The sequence below is a fragment of the Delphinapterus leucas genome, chromosome 4 (genome assembly GCF_059928025.1).
Source record: "Delphinapterus leucas isolate spDelLeu-1000000601 "Yukka" chromosome 4, BTC_Dleu_Yukka2, whole genome shotgun sequence".
NCBI classification, from domain to species: domain Eukaryota; kingdom Metazoa; phylum Chordata; class Mammalia; order Artiodactyla; family Monodontidae; genus Delphinapterus; species Delphinapterus leucas.
Window position 1 is genome coordinate 57,481,565 of NC_143132.1, and position 17,219 is coordinate 57,498,783.

Consider the following 17,219-nt stretch of genomic DNA (forward strand, 5'->3'; position numbering starts at 1 on the left):
CTATTAAATGACATCTTCTACCCTCTACATTCTCCATCCCCTTCCCTCTTTATTTTTCTCCAATGCACTTATCATCTTCAGGTATACCACATAATTTGCTCATTTAATTTTTTTCCTATGTTCTTTCTCAGTGGATATAAGGTCCATGAGGGAAGGAATTTTCATCTCTTGACTCATATATTTTATTGCCTAGAATGGTACATGGGACATAGTAGGCACTCAATAAGTATTTATTCAATGATGGGATAAGCTATTTACCTTAGCATTATTTAAAATAGCAAAATACTGGAAACAACCGGTATGTTTAACTAAGGAATGGCTAAATGATTATGGATGCTTTTCAGTAGAATATTATATACCTATTAAATTATTAATTATATTAGCTACATCCTCTGTATGAAAGTTTACAATGAAATAACTTTAAAAGTAGAACTCACTCAGGGCAACTACATCAAATTACCTACGAATATGGAACAAAGAAAAGTTTTTAAATGCTTTGTTAATATGACAGGGTTATGGTACATTTTTTGGTTTTTAAATGATGTTTAATGCCTTTGTTACCATAAATTTTTTAAAAGTGAAGTTGAGTTATATTGGAATACTAAAAACAGAACCAGAGTTATATTTTGAGCTAGTTGGATATATTGTCACTTGGTGGAATTAAAAAACAAACAAAAAACACTAACTTTTTTCTGATGACTGAAACTAATGGCTTCATTCTTTGAGAGCAGATAACTTCATTGATTTGTTCAAAATACATTGATGAAATAAAACTGCTCTGTCCTGTGATGCTTAAACTATCACAAAGTTTTAATTTTACTCTGAAAATTATGAACATAAAGTTTCCCCGTCAATGCAAAAGTACAGCAGTATCATTATGTTGACAATACAGTCCTTGGGTTTAGATTGGCTTAGAGAAATTTAGGATTTTCAAATGTCTCGAAGTAGAACCATATGTAATAAAACCTGAATATCAACAGGGGAGCCCACGGCTTTAGAAGAAACACTGTTTATGAGAAAAAAGGTCCCAGTGATGGAGAAAGGCTGATACATTTCCAGGAAAATTTATGTCTAACACTTAGGTGAAGTTATTTTCTGGCTTTACCGTAATCACTGCCATATCGTCAACCTTTTCTAAAAGCCCGTGACACCCAACAGCCTTGTATTAATGGTGCTCTGCAGAACCTGGTGCATTCTTAGAACTGTACAGGGCCAAGAGCAGAAAACAGTCACAGGAGTTTGGAGGAAAATTGGAGCTGTGCTGGGCAGACCACTGCACACCTGAGGAGGGTGACCCTTGGAAGGGGAAGAAGTAGGGGGACGCTGGACCTTGCTCCTTCGTGGGTGGAGACCATGCAAGTGGGGACCACTTAGGTCATACCCAGTTCCTTTCCTATCCTCAAGGTTATATCTTATGTTTTATGAAAATTAATGGAACAGCACACATGGCAGTTCATTTTTACACACACACAAAATAAGTAAAAATAAATAATAATATAAATAAATGAGTGAAAGAATTAATGAGAAGGAAGAAAAGGAAAGGGAAGAGAAAGGAGTGAAAAGAAAGAAATACCATCTTGAATATGAAAATCAGGAAAAAGGAAAGCAAAATAAATCACTATAAAATATTGAAATGAAATAGTTAGATACAAAAGAATCAGGAAAAGGGAAGAAATTGAACTAAGATAGGAATCTGGGAAAGGAAGCAGAAGGGGACAAAAGAAAGAAAAAAAAAAAAGCATGTCTAAGCTTCCTCAAAATTCTGTAGGAGTCACACATGCAGAGGGAAGCATGACTTTGTCTTGGAGTAGATTGGAGAGATGCCAATGGAAAGATACATATAAAACATTGGTTTTAAGGTACCTAGTGATATTTGCTCTTTTATCACTTCGTGTATTTGCAATCAATCGTGCTGAAAGAGTATTTCACTAATATTATGTTTATAATTACCTTGCGACAAAACACTGCATATTCCAAAAAGCACATTACATCCTGAGGCAGATATCAAAGAATTCATCAACCCTTTTATGAAGGACATTAGTATTATTGCATTGAAAGGCTAATTAATATTTAAAATGACTCATTTTAAAGATGTTACATCTCTGATGAAAGTTAAAAGTCCTAAAAGAAAAGTTCTAGGGATTGGTTGCACAACACTGTAAATGCACTTAACGCTACTGAACTGTACACTTTAAAATGTCTAAGATGGTAAATTCTATGTTGTGTATCATATTTTACCACAACTTTTTAAAATCTAAAAGCAAAAGGCTTGCCTTAGATCATGCAGCAAGATCACAATGGCTGGGGAGCAACATGGTTAGATTATAGGAAGTCTGACATAAATTTAAATTGCAAAATCTAAACACCTATCCTGAAGCAACTTTTTTTTTTTTTTTACAATTTGTAAAGACCTTAAAATTAGGCAATATGGGAAATTATGAATGTAATAAGACAGTCGCCTAGGAGATCAAACTCTGTAAAATAAAACAGAGTCTGCATCTAGAAGCCATTAACTTCTAGCAGCTTGATAAATAAATGTCCACAAGATTCCAAATCTTAAAAATTCTTTATTTTTGCTGTTTATTTCTCAGTCCCAAATGCTAGAAATTATATGCATGCATATTTTATATTCCACTATCTGACCATCTCCAGATCTTTTTATTCCCTCTTTGCTAACCTATACATATTCCCTACTTCTCTTATCAAGGGCCCAGGAGAGTGCCTATAGCTCTTTGCTTTTCTTCTACCTTCACCATCAATAGCTGAGTTTCAGTTTAACTTCTCTGTTGCTTAAGAAAACGTCACCATTCAAACACTTACTTTGGCAAAATGCCTCAGAAGCTTGCCTGTAGAGAAAAAAATTACATGCTGAACTTCAGAGCAAATCAGTGTATTATATGTGGTGAAAAAAATATGAAAATTCTCTTTTATAGAGATCCTGCGGAAAAATTGAGGTCTCAATGCTACCCATACATTAGAGCATGAAACAGTTCAGTACCAGTGAGGCAGAATTTCACATAATAAGGGTGGATGTTTGACAGATTTAGATAGAAAACAGCCAAATGTCAACCATGGCCCTCTCCCTTTCAAGGATACTTGCCCTAAATGGGTCAGGGAATGCTAATAGGTGTGCCCGCCCAGGCTGAGACCTAACAGCTCCACTACCACGGAGATTTTTAAGGGGCAGACACTTGCACTTCATTTTTATGTGATGGGAGGGAACATTTAAATTATAAGTACTTATGCTCATCCATTCAGACACCCCTCTCCCAGCATTTTAAGGAATATAGGCCCATGAATGTATCATTTATATTTAGCTGTATAAGGTGAATGCAAGTAAGAGAAGCAAAATCCAGCCTGGCCCACTTTACTACAAAGGTTGCCAATTTGAATGTCCAAGAAGTGGCCAAGTGGAAGCTGCTAACTGCTGTGAAGCATAGAGTAAAAAGTACCATAAGGGAAGAAAGCATAGGGTCACCAGATCTGGTTTGCCAAGGGAAGCAGAGATATCTGGATTTTAAGATGAACTATTCTGACTTTCAAAGGTTGGCAACTAACTCAAAATTTTTAACACTCTGTAAAGGCCAAACTCCAAATACCCATGGGCTATATTCAGACTGCAGGTCATCCAGCGGTGACCTCAACTTTACATACCAAAGACTGAGCCTGAGCCACCTGAGGGGGTACTGGGAGGGAAAGATAAGAAAGACAGAGCTTTAGGTAGCTCTTCTGTGGAGGAAATTTGGAAGGAGATTCTTAAGGGAAAATTTCAGAGATGTTTTCAATATGATGAGTGGTGTAACTGAATTTGTAAACCAAAACATTTTCAGTCCTTTTAAAATTGGATTTGTGTCTTTTTCTTTTGGATGTGTTAATACGCTAATGCTGCCCTTAAAATAAGAGGGGAACAAGCCTGGCTATATGTGCTTACATTTATAAATGGTAAATATTGTCCAGCCACATTTTTATAAAAAGATCATATTGGATTTCATGTCAGAGTTTATGATAAAAACTTAGGTCTCAGGGATTTAGTAAGGCCTTCAAAGCCACTCAAATACAGCATCACAGTGTAATGCATCGCCAGGTTATCACTATTTCCAACCAACAGATCCACTCAATACAGAGGATCAGTGCTAAAAGATGGACTGAATGATTCTAAGACACCTGCCTGTTTTCTGATCTCCATCAGATACACATGCACACACACATCTGCTTAGTTGTCCAGTAGATACTCCGTATTTGCAACGTATCACTGAAAAAGCATTTGTAAAACATTCTTCCACTGAGTCTTCCCTGATACAACCTCAGAAATCGCCATCATCCATTCAACCGATTAGAATAAATTTTAAAATCAGTCCTTAAATAGGGTGTCATCATGGAAGACCACATTTAACACTGTTAGCTATTTTACTCATTTAAATGCAGTTTTTAAATTTAGTTCTTGCAGTCTCCATAACACTATAAATATTACTTGTAAAATCTGCAATCCACATTATGTTAAATGAAAGAATGTAGTTTTATTTAAAGAAGACAGGCTTTGAAGTTAGCAAGACCAAAGTTAGATGGAGACTCTGTCACACACAGTGTGGTATTAGCTACCTTATTTAACTTATCTGAGACTGAGATTTCAGCTTTCTAAAATGGGGATATTATTCCCTACCTGGTAGGATTTTTTTTAATGTTAAAATGAGATTTGTAAAGCATCTAACACTATGGAAACCAAGAAATTTATTTTACCTTTTCCTCTTAAAAATGAAGCTATGGCTTAAATCCAACTACAGTGATTTTTAGCATTGTCCTTTGTTAGTTGTAAGGGGCCAAGTTTTCCCTTGAAGCAACTGCCAATTCAGGGAGAGGTAGCTAAAAAGTCTAAGAACCTGATCAGAACTAATGAGACCAAGGGGAAAAAAATAAAAGTGAAAGGTTGGACTCTAGGGCCTGCCAGAGTCAAGATCTCTTAAAAATGCAAGTTTCAGGTTGAAACCATGAAGGACTACACACTAGGAGTAAGATTGAACCAGAGGTAGATCAGCCCTTGGTGTAACTAAAGCCCAGTATTGAATAACTCAAACTCTGAAAATAGATGAAGGAAATTTTAGTTTTCTATTGTCCCAGATTGCCAGAAAAAAACATATATCCACTCTGAGGTAGACATTATCATTCTAGGTTGTAAATTATTTCTAAAAATTTTCACATACATTATCCGGCATTCAATCAAAAATAATAATGCCTGTGAAGAATCAAAACAATATGAAAGAAATACAAAAGCAGACAAGAGCAACAGATCTATAAAGGCTTGAGAGACAAAGTTAAGTTACACAGAAAAAGTTTGATCTTTTCTGATCTAGCTTTTAAGCAGGGCTGCTTCTTGGGCATGTGACCTGGTCAGTCACACAGGGACCAGTGCTTAGAGAGGTTCTAAGCTTGGTTTAGTACTCTACTCTTGACGGTTTGAAAGTCTTAATGATTGTGAATGAGGGGCCTGGCGTTTCCATTTTGCACTGGGTCCCACAAATTATGTACTTGGTCTTGCTTTTAAGATTTGTTAGGTGGAACCAGAGCAATGTACTCCATCCCAGTGCCCTGTCTGAAGGGGATCAGATTTTCCAGTCTGAAGGGGATTGGGCACTATTTCCATCTTGTGTGAGTACCAAGTGTTATTCCCTCTAAGATGGTTCTTTCCCTCCACCTCAGGTAGTTTCCTTGCTTGTATGTGCTGATTAGTTTTCTCCTGAGTACTCAAGGCGAAACTTCAAGATGCCCAGAGTTCTCTCTGTGCTGCTGTCTCCACTCTTACACTCCCCCTTACAAACTCAAGGAGTCTACTTGGAATCCCCCTCCTGCACCATGGACTGGAAACTCTCCAGACAGTAATCTGGGATAATCACAGGGCGACTTCATGCATTTCCATCTCATGGGGATCGCTGTCCTTCATTGTCTGATGACCAACCTCTTGAAAACAGTTGTCCAGTTTTGTTGTTATTTCAGATGAAATGATTTATCCCATCCTGTTATTCCATCTTGGTGGGTAGCAGCAGTCGACAGCATTTTTTTGTAATAGCCCCAAAACCTAAACATCCCCAATGTTCATCAGCATAAAATACATAAATAAATTGTGGTATGTTCATAAACTGAAATAGTATTACAGAAATAAAAATAAATGAAATATAACCATATTCACTGCAAAGATGAGTCTCACAAACAACTGAACAAAAGAAATCAGACATAAACTAAGGTATGATGTGTGACTCCAAAAACAGGCGAAACTAAACTATTCTATTAGAAGTCAGGATAGTGGTTACCTTTGAAAAGAAAGGAGGGAGTGTCATGATCTATAGGCGATCCACAGGAGGCTTCTGTGCCTCCTTCCTGGGTGGTAGTTGTGCAAATCATTGTGTTAATTACTGAGCTGTACAATGTATGTTTGGTGCAGTCTTCTGTATTCATGATGAAGTATAACACAAATAATATAAAAATAATAACAGACAGTAAAAGGAAACATATATAATACACAACAATAGTACATATCATTTTCACAAAACTCAGAATTGCAATGAGCACATTTGGAAAACATTTTTGTCAAGAGGTGTGTAACATCTTTGCTGGGAATATGCTAAAATTACTGAGATGCAAGCTGTAAGATGGCTTATGAAGCAGTGTGGTTTTTTGACACTGATATACATTGTTATGAAGTATGTTATGTGTCAAAAAATCTTTCTGCTAAAACAAGCCACATTTCACTAAATTGCTTCCTTGTTTATGGAGTTTTTAACTGTATTTATCAGTAATCATTTCCATTAAAATATTTAGTAAATGACTATTACCTTATTTCTAGATTACTGATAGGTGGCTTGACACTCCCTTTGAAGTTCACAGGTACTGCTAAGAATGCAATTCTGTAGCCAATTCAGCTCAAATGTCCAGATTCATCCACATCTGCAGCTTATGTGGCAGAGCTAGAGGCTAATAGAAAACATCAGCTCTGGCTTTGCTCTGTTATCAAATCATATGTGATAATGTCACGACCAGTAAGTTTTGTTTTCAGATATGTGTTTGTACTGACTTGACAGTGAACCTGAAAAGTGAAATAGATATGAAAGAACAAGAGAAATTCTAAATTCTCACCCTTCAGGAGTTTTGATACTATCAACTGCCCATGTTAAAAAAAAAAAAATCATACAAAAATAAGTCTCTCGGGGCTTCCCTGGTGGCGCAGTGGTTGAGAGTCCGCCTGCCGATGCAGGGGACATGGGTTCGTGCCCGGGTCTGGGAAGATCCCACATGCCGCGGAGCAGCTGGGCCCGTGAGCCATGGCCGCTGAGCCTGCGCGTCCGCAGCCTGTGCTCCGCAACGGGAGAGGCCACAGCGGTGAGAGGCCCGCGTGTACCACAAAAAAAAAAAAAAAAAAAAAGTCTCTTCTTTCATTACCATTACCCTCAAGGTAAAGAAGATCAGGACAAGTACTACAGTAGCAAATTAATGACAATACTAAGCCAAGTTATTTTGAACTTCATAAAATATTTTGATTTGTATTATTTGGGATCTTTTCAAAAAGATAATTGTAATCCACATTGTCTTCCCACTACAAATAGCAAAGCACTTTGAGGTGATAGAGAAGGGAGAGTATCTGAAGGTGTAAGCTCAGAATTGATCTCTCCACCCTACCACTTACGAGCTGTGCTACCTTAATTAAATCACCAAATGTGTTTAATTTGATTATCATTTTTCCTATCTATGAAATGATGAAAATATTAATGTGTCTCACTGGGCAGTTATGGATATAAATGGAGGTGAGGAAAAGATATTCTATGTCCTAAAACTGTATGAATAGCACCTATACGACAAGCCCCTCATTTTACAGAGGTGTAAACTGAGACTCAGAGAAGTTAGGCAACCTGCTGACCAAGGTCACAACTGACAAAATCCCTTGCATTTGATGTTCCCTTTTATTGAGTAAACCGACTCCCTCCTTCACATTCCCATGTTGTGCTGTCCTCACCAGTGCTGTGAGGACCTCGGCCAACAAACTCAGTCCCCTCAGATGTTCTGAGGGCTGTGAATGGAGGAGTCTTTCTGACGAGAAAGTGAGTGTCCCTGCAGCACAGTTTTCATTAAATAATGGTGTTGTTTCAATGCCAGTGAACATTTTAATTTTTCATCACAGGCTTTAGTCATAATTGACTTAACAAGAGCAAAATCTTTTCAACTAGATTCTATCACACAATTTACTCATATTTGGTTGATGTGATTCTCAGCAATATCACGTAACATGTTTTTCTGTGCCAATCCTTTTTTAAAATTAAAAAAAAATTTTTTTTACTTATACATGTATCTATTCTTTTTCAAATTCTTTTCCCATTCATTACAGAATATTAAGCAGAATTCCCTGTGCTATACAGTAGGTCCTTGCTGGTTATCTAGTTTCAATATAGCAGTATGTACATGTCAGTCCCAAACTCCCAATCCATCCCTGCCCACCCACTCTTTCCCCCAACTCTGAACCCGTAAGTTCGGGTAACAACGTATTTTTTAAAAAATAGATGGTAGAACTTTGTCAGATTCTGAATCCCCATTGGGGTTCAGATCTACCAAAAGCTCCACTCCAGCTTTTCATCCTGTGATTCTCCCTTTATTCACAATAAACCTCCCTCACATAGGCTTCTGCCAGCAAGCTTCCCCTCATTTCATATTTGAAAAATACTTTTAGGTAATGAAGGCCACTTATTTTATTTAATCAATCAGTGTCGATTAAAAATACACATGAATGCTCTTTACAAGTTTTAAAGTGCTGCATAAATTTAAGCAGCTATTGAAATGGGGAAAGAAATCTACAGATTAGGATTGTAAAAGATTTTGTTGAACATCTTAGTTCTATACTACAGGCAATGAGAGGTTACAAAAATTAAAATAACATAAAAGAGAGTCTCTAACTTCATAGAACTCATGATCTCATTATGGAGGCAATATGGATATCCATAAAATGTCAAATAACAATACTAGGCATTTTATGATTAAAGGTAGAATTAATTAGAATAAGAACTTAAGGAATTATGGGCTGGAAGAAATGTTACTTGATCTGGGTTTTGAATAATAAGAAGTATTTCCACAGTGGGAAGGAGAGAAGAAACAGCAGGAGCAAAAGTGAGGAAGCAAAAACAAATTCCACATGCCTGCAGAGGCTGTGTCAGGAAGCTGTGGAGGAGATATAAAAAACCTTAAATTCTTCTCACTGAACAATCAGACAAGCTCTAGATAATGGAAAACCACTGAAAGCTGTACCATCCTCTGGTAGTCAGCGACCTAAGCTCCGTGTATACTCTGTCCCAGAGTTGCACTCTCAGACACTGCCATAAGTAAAATAACTTCCTTCCTAGTCTGATTCTGATGCAAACTGAAAACGTACTGAAGATACTGATAGATACATATTCTTTTTAACACTAGATTAGATATGTGAGACAGGGGACCAATGACTGACCTCCCTGTTCCCACACTTATTAAGCATCACACATGCTCTCTGCAAGCACAGATGATGATAACGATGAAGCCTGGTCAGTGTTTACCCCCTCAAACACCTGAAGCGATACCTTATGAATGGTTTAGATCATGTCCCATACTAGGCGAAGGAGAGGCATTTCCTGGTATCTACCCAAATGAGTCAGCAATAATCCCAATTGCTCTGCATAGTAAATGATGGAGAAAGGGTAGTTCTTCCAGGAACTCTTGAGTGCTTTCAGAGTTTATTAGTGTAGTAATTTAGGAACAAGATTCTGATGACTGCAAACTGTATTTGCCTCAAAATATCAACCAATACCCAATATCTTGGGGCAACCAAGAAATTTCTTGGAATTATAATTTTTTTATTTTCATTCAATCTAAAGGTTATGTTATGTGATTACAGAAAAGGGGGTAAAATTTTCTCTCTCTTTTAACAAAATATACTGAATGGAAATTACTGCCCGTGGCACAGTAATAGAAAGTATATCAGAACTAGAAAATACAGCTTAAATGCAGTTATCGACAGCCCTCAAAAGCATCTGAAGTTTTCAAAACAAGTGAAAAACTTCAGTATCATTAACATCACCATCATCTTTATCTTCAGTGAGCTATCTGTAATTTAATAAGCAGCTTTCAGTAGTGTTTTGATTTGAGGCATTTCTTAAAATACATTTTTTAAAAATTCACCCAAGACAAAGATTATAAGACCATTTAGTTAATCACTTAAGCATGTATATTCATTGGGGGAAAAAAGAGAGAAAAAAAGAAAAAGGAGAATATTTTTTTAAAAAGGAAGCACTTAACTGACTGGTTAACTAATATATGGATCCAGATAAGCCCTAGATTTCCTAAGTCTCAACTTTAGGCCACTAGCTGCATTTTCCTTCTGTCCATCTGATATTCCCAAACTGTAGAGCAATTGATGCTGTTTGAGGAGCAAAATAAACATTTAATAAAATATTTTTGATAATTGTTTAGAAAAACTTCAGCACTGCAAGAAAAAGTTATATTCCAGGTACTGCCTATATCCTAAACAGCATAGTTTGAAACACTTTGATTCCTCAAAGACCACAACCTCTAAAGTCTGTCAAAACCAGAGCCATTCACACTTTCCTGAAAGCAATCACTGGCCCAATGCAAGAGCCTAAGAAGTGGGGATGACTCCATAATTGGTTGGGGGCCAAGACCCTGGTTTACATACTGCAGTTGGTTTTAACGGACTTTGAAAACCATCATTTTCTCTAGGACACTTCAGACAGAGCCATGAAATGAGATAATAGTGACAGCTGGAAGCAAATATTTGAAATTTCAAGGCACAGGTGAGAGAAAATTAAAGACAAAAAATTCATGTGAAGGAAGCTTAGAAATTACTTCTTATGCAACATTTCCAAGTGAAAATGTAAGAAGTTAACTTTATGTAGCATAATACTAATTGGAATTTGCAAACAAAAATAAAGCTTATCCCAAATATATCAATCTAAATACACCTCTGAATAATTTGTTGATATATATGTATGTATATGTGTATATGTTTGTACATGTGTATATATGAATATCCACCCTATTGTTATTATATATTATATATGTTATTAGGGTACACAGATATGGTATGCAGAATTTTAAGATAGGCCCCCAAGATTTCCATACCCTAGAGTACCTATCTTATATAATACTTTCCCAATAAGTATAAGTACCATCTGTGATTATGATGGATGTCACTCCTGTGATTAAGTTGTATGGAAAAGATGAAGAGGTTTTGCAGCCATAATTAAGGTCCCAAATCAGTTCGAGTTAATCAAAAGGGTGATTGTTTTAGGTGGGCCTGACCTAACTAGGTGAGCCATTTAAAAGAGTTATCCAAGCCTTCTCTAAAAGGGAAATTCACAGTGAAAGTCTCCTGCTGGCTTTGAAGAAACAAACTGCCATGCTTTGGATAGGGCCACATGGCAGGAGGCCTATATTCCCTGAAAATGCCATCTGGCTAATAGCCAGCAAGAAATGAGAGACCTCAGTCCTACAACCACAAGGGATGGAACTCTACAAACCACTGCAGGTATGCCTCATTTTATTGTGCCCCACAGTTATTGCGTTTATCAGAAATTTAAGGTTTGTGGAAACCCTGCCTGAAGCAACTCTATTGGCACCATTTTTTCAACAGCATTTTCTCACTTCATGTCTCTGTGTTACATTTTGGTAATTCCGGCAATATTTCAAACTTTTCTATTATTATTATTATATCATTATTATTATTATTGTATTTGTTATGGTGATCTGTGATCAGTGTTCTTTGATGTTACTATTGAAGTTGTTTTGGGGCACCATTAACCCACGCCCATATAAGATGGCGACCTTAATCAATAAATGTGTGTGTTCCAAATGCTCCACTGACTGGCCTTTCCCCCTTCACTCTCCCTCTCCTCAGGCCTCTCTAATCCCTGAGACACAACAATACTGAAATTAGATCAATTCATAACCCTACAGTGACCTCTAAGTGTTCAATTAAAAGGAAGAGTCACAGGTCTCTCAATTTAAATAAAAAGCTAGAAATGATTAGGCTTAGTGAGGAAGGCATGTTGAAAGCTGAGACAGGCCAAAAGCTAGGCCTCTTGCACCAAACAGTTAGCCAAACTGTAAATGCAAAGGAAAAGTTCTTGAAGGAAATTAAAAGTGCTATTCCACTAAGCATATGAATGATTAGAAAGAGAACCAGCCTTATTACCGATAGATCGGAAGTTCTGATATAGAGAAAGTTAGTGGTCTGGATAGAAGATCAAACCAGCCACTACATTTCCTTAAGCCAAAGCCTAATCCAGAGCAAGGTCATAACTCTCTTCAATTCTATGAAGGCTGATAGAGGTGAGGAAGCTGCAGAAGAAAAGTCTGAAGCTAGGAAAGGTTAGCTCATGAGGTTTAAGGAAAGAAGCCATCTTCATAACATCAAAGTTCAAGGTGAAGCAGCAAGTGCTGATGTAGAAGCTACAACAAGTTATCTTGAAGATCTAGCTAAGGTAATTCATGAAGGTGTCTACCCTAAACAACAGATTTTCAAAGTAGATGAAACAGCCTTCTGTTGGAAGAAGATGCCATCTAGGATTTTCATAGCTAGGGAGGAGAAGTCAATGCTTCGCTTCAAAGCTTCAAAGGACAGGCTGACTCGGACAGGCTGACTCTCTTGTTACGGGCTAATGCAGCTAGTGATTTTAAGTTGAGGCCAGTGCTTATTTACCATTCCAGAAATCCTAGGGCCCTTAAGAATTATACTAACTTGACTCTACCTGTGTTCTGTAAACAGAACAACAAAGCCTGGATGACAGCACATCTGTTTACGACATGGTTTACTGAATATTTTAAGCCCATTATTGAGGTATACTGCTCAGAAAAAAGATTCCTTTCAAAATATTACTCCTCATTGGCAATGCCCCTAGTCTCCCGAAACTCTGATGGAGATGTACAACAGGATTCATGTTGCTTTCATGCCTGCTAACACATCCATTCTGCAGCCCATGATTCAGGGATTAATTTCAACTTTCAGGATCATTTAAGAAATACATTTAGTGAGGCTACAGTTGCCATAGATAGTGATTCCTCTGATGGACTGAAATGTAAACTGAAAACCTTGTGGAAAGAAGTCACCATTCTAGATGTCATTAAGAATGTTCATTAGTCTTGGTAAGAGGTCAAAATATCAACATAAATAGGAGTTTGAAAGAAGTTGATTCCAACCCTCATGGATGATTTTGATCAAGACTTCCATGGAAGAAGTAACTGCAGATGTGGAAAAAGTAAGAGAACTAGAATTATAAGTGGAACCTAAAGATGTGACTGAATTGCTGCAATCTCATGAAAAAACTTTAAGGGATGAATAATCAATTGCTTCTTAAGGATGAGCAAAGAAAGTGGTTTCTTGAGATGGAATCTCGCCCTGGTAAAGATGCTATGAAGACTGTTGAAATGACAGCAAAAGACTTAGAATATTACATAAAAGTTGATAAAGCAGTGGCCAGATTTGAGAGAATTGACTCCAATTTTGAAAGAAATTCTACTGTGGGTAAAATCCTTCAAATAGCATTGCATGCTACAGTGATTTTTCATGAAAGGAAGAGTCAACTGATGCAGCAAACGTCGTTGTCTTCTTTTAAGAAACGTCCACAGCCACCCCAGCCTTCAGCAAACACCACCCTGATCAGTCGGCAGCCATCAACAGCGAGGCAAGACCCTCCACCAGCAAAAAGATGATGACACACTGAAGGCTCAGATCATGGTTAGCATTTTTTAGCAACGGAGTATTTTTTAATCAAGGCATGTACATTGTTTTTTTTTTTTAGACACAATGTTATTGCACACTTAACAGACTACTGTAGAGTGTAAAGCTAACTTTCATATGCACGGGGAAACCAAAAAATTTGTGACTCGCTTTATTTCAGTATCCACCTTATTGCAGTGGTCTGGAACTGAACCTGCAATATCTCCTATAGGTGGTTTTGTCAGAAGATTCTGAGCTCCAGATTAGCAGGCAGCCATAGCTGACACCCTGATTTCAGACTTGTGAGACCCTGAACAGAGAACCCTACTATGCCTCGTTCAGACTTCTGACAGAAACTGTGAGAGCATCATTAATGGGTTTTTTTTAAGCTGCTGAGTCTGTGGCAATTTGTTATTCAGTGTAGAAATCTAAAACTGTAGATTCGTATTCGATAACTATAATTTTTGCCCCTTCCCTATCTACCTACCTACCCATTACTTTTTGCCCTTGCTCTGGAAGTAAATCTCATTTCCTTTGGCAAACTAGTCCTCCCAAACTCCAACCACATGGCTGTTGCTGGAGAGGTTGCTAATCACAGTATCATTTACCTTGGACTTAAGAAAAGGGCCCGTGACTATCCAAACCAGGTGTAGAATCCAGCTGTGGTGACCTGGCATGTCCAAGCATAAGTAAATGGCATAAACCAGGCCAAGAGCATCCCTCTACAGGATGGTTCACAGAATAAGTAGCCAATAGAAAAAGTTCTTTTTAGTCACTAAACTGGAATTTTGTGTGTGGTTCTGTTCTCTGAGTCATGGAGAAAGTCCGATTGCAATAAGAGACTGTAAGACCAATAACTAAAGGAAAGCAAAGAGGAAAGATGGCAAGAAAGAGAGCCCTGACAGCAATGAAGTCCCCAGTTCTAACCCTTGGTGCTGCCCTTGTCCCTACCCTGTTTTTCCCATTACTTATGCTCCCTTAAGGGTTTTTTGTTGGATTTTAGTAACCAAAAGAGTGCTGAGTTGGGTTTTGGTAACCAAGAGTGATGCTCTTTACTTCTCACTTTCTCACTCCAAAATTTCTAACGTGACATCCACCATTTTCTCTCTTGCTACAAAAAAATTAACCTAGAGGAGGTCAAATCTTTGCTCTTTTTTCTGTGCCAAAAGCAAACACATACTCTTTTTTCTTGTTAAGCAGGAGGAGAGTAGAAACAACAGTCAATTCTTAAAAAAAAAATGAAAGGCAGACTCAAGACACAGTTATGTGTTCATTAAAGCTTTCTTTCTTTTTCATTCTCCACAGTTAGTCTTGTCAGGAAAACCACTGCTTTTTTAAGTAAGAATTTTAAATTTCTCAAATTGATGACGTTATCACACCCGAAAATGAAAACACCAGTCCCTCCAGGTTGCCTGCTGGGAATGGAGGTCAATACAGGCAGAGGATGACCAAGGTAATTACTCAGTTTAGACAACTCCCAATGAAAAACGTTATGAAATCATTTCAGGAGTGTGTACCAAAGTCCTTATTACAACCTGCACATGAGGATTCTGTAACACTCTGGAGTTTGATACTTCAAAGTTTAGCTAGCTCATCTGTAAGACATACTTCTCAATGATCTCAGCCCTAAATCCTCATTGGTAATATTACTGGGATCTTCAGTTCAGATCACCTTTACAATAGGGTGCTGTAAAGGCCCAAGACCTTTTGAAACAGAAGTGTTCTTTATGCAAGAACTAAGGTAAACAGAACTAAGTGAAAAAAAAAAAAAATAGAGCTAAGAGGCCCTGCCTTTCTTTTAGACCAGCTTCTACCTTTGGTATCCATCTCAGTGATACAATTACTACACTTCAATATCTGCCCCCTACTCACCACACTAAAATTTGAAAAGGAAATTCATGTTTTTCTCATGTGGAATTGGAAGGACGCATTATATAAATTAAGAAATATAAATGACTTCCCCTATTAAGAGTAAAGTAAGAGAGTGAACAGTGATTACTTCTTCCAGTCCTCCTTATACAAGGCCCATCTGTGAGAGTATCGTCCTGTACTCTGTGCTGATCCCCAGAGAAACTGTCAGCAATGGCATCCAGTAGAGATTTTCTCTATTTAAGTGGCAAACATGCTTATCAAAGTGGAGGGGAAATTTTTATGACTAAATATAATAATTTAATTTTATAATTACTTGTTCAATGAAAATTATTAGCTGAGTGATGTCAGGACATGAAAAAGTATGAAACATGGTTTCTACCCTCAAATCTAATATAACTGGAAAAAAGAAAAAAGCCAAACACATAAAACTTCTAAGGAAGAATAAAAGATTGTGCATAATTAGCTTTTGGAAGAGCTTAATACATAATTGCGAATGAATGTTAGCAAAATACCTTTTATAATTTTTAACTTCTCGAGGTGCCAGTGTCTTCATCAATAAGATGTAGGCAAAAACCTGCACAAAGTGAGGATTAAATGGGATAAGGTATAAAGTGATGATGATGTATTGATATACAGCAGATCCTCAATATGTGGGACTATTGTTATTACTCTTGACTTTTTTTTAATAGGCTATACTGTTACCCTTTTCTTATAGGCCAAGCAATGAAATGTGAGAGATCTAAGCCTATTAAAGTGAGAAGATTGCTAAATAGAGGAAAAGATTATCAAACCGGGTAATTTATGTCGATATAAATAAGATATAAACTCAGGAGCTTAAATATAGTCAAAAGAAATTTCTGCTGGAAGAAACAGAAAAGAGAAAGAGTTTGTAAGTTGATCTATATTTCAGGGTTTAAATAACAACGACTAAAAAAATGTCAAATAACTATCAGAAGCAGATTAACTAAAAATGACTTAAAAAATCTTGTGCTCAATGAATATTTGCTGTGAAAGAAAAAAGAATGAGAACAGAGATCTCTGTGCATGTGAAACCTAGGATTTTGAAAGGGCTTGAATTTTAGTCCAGGCAAACGGCAAACCAGTAGCTGTAGCCTCTCACCAGTAGCAATCCCCTCTCACCTGGGGATTACCCCAGGATTCCTCCAAAGAACACAGGAACTAAGAAAAGAGAAGGTGCTTGCTCAGCAAACATGGCTTCAGAACAATAATCTAGTTCACCTTCTAAACAGGTTGACAAACCTAAGACACTTCTATCTAAAAATTCTAGCCCCGCCACCGTCTGAGTGCAGGGTCCACAGAGGCTAGGCAGAAGGGACAGTGCTTGCCTCAGTCACTGTCTTAGATTGGGTGTATGAAGATACATATGAGAGAAGAAACTGGAAATGAAATGAGAGGTGACAGTTCAAGTCTGATCATTATTTTAAGCTCAGTGAAGCAGAATTGAATAACAAGACTGGTATTTGTCATTTTAGAGGTTTCTCTTTGCAAGATTTTGTTAGATTTGCAACAATGAGTGATTCTTACCAGTTGAGTACTGATCTGAACTACAGATAAAAGGTACAAATCTAAACCACGAATTTCCCTCTCA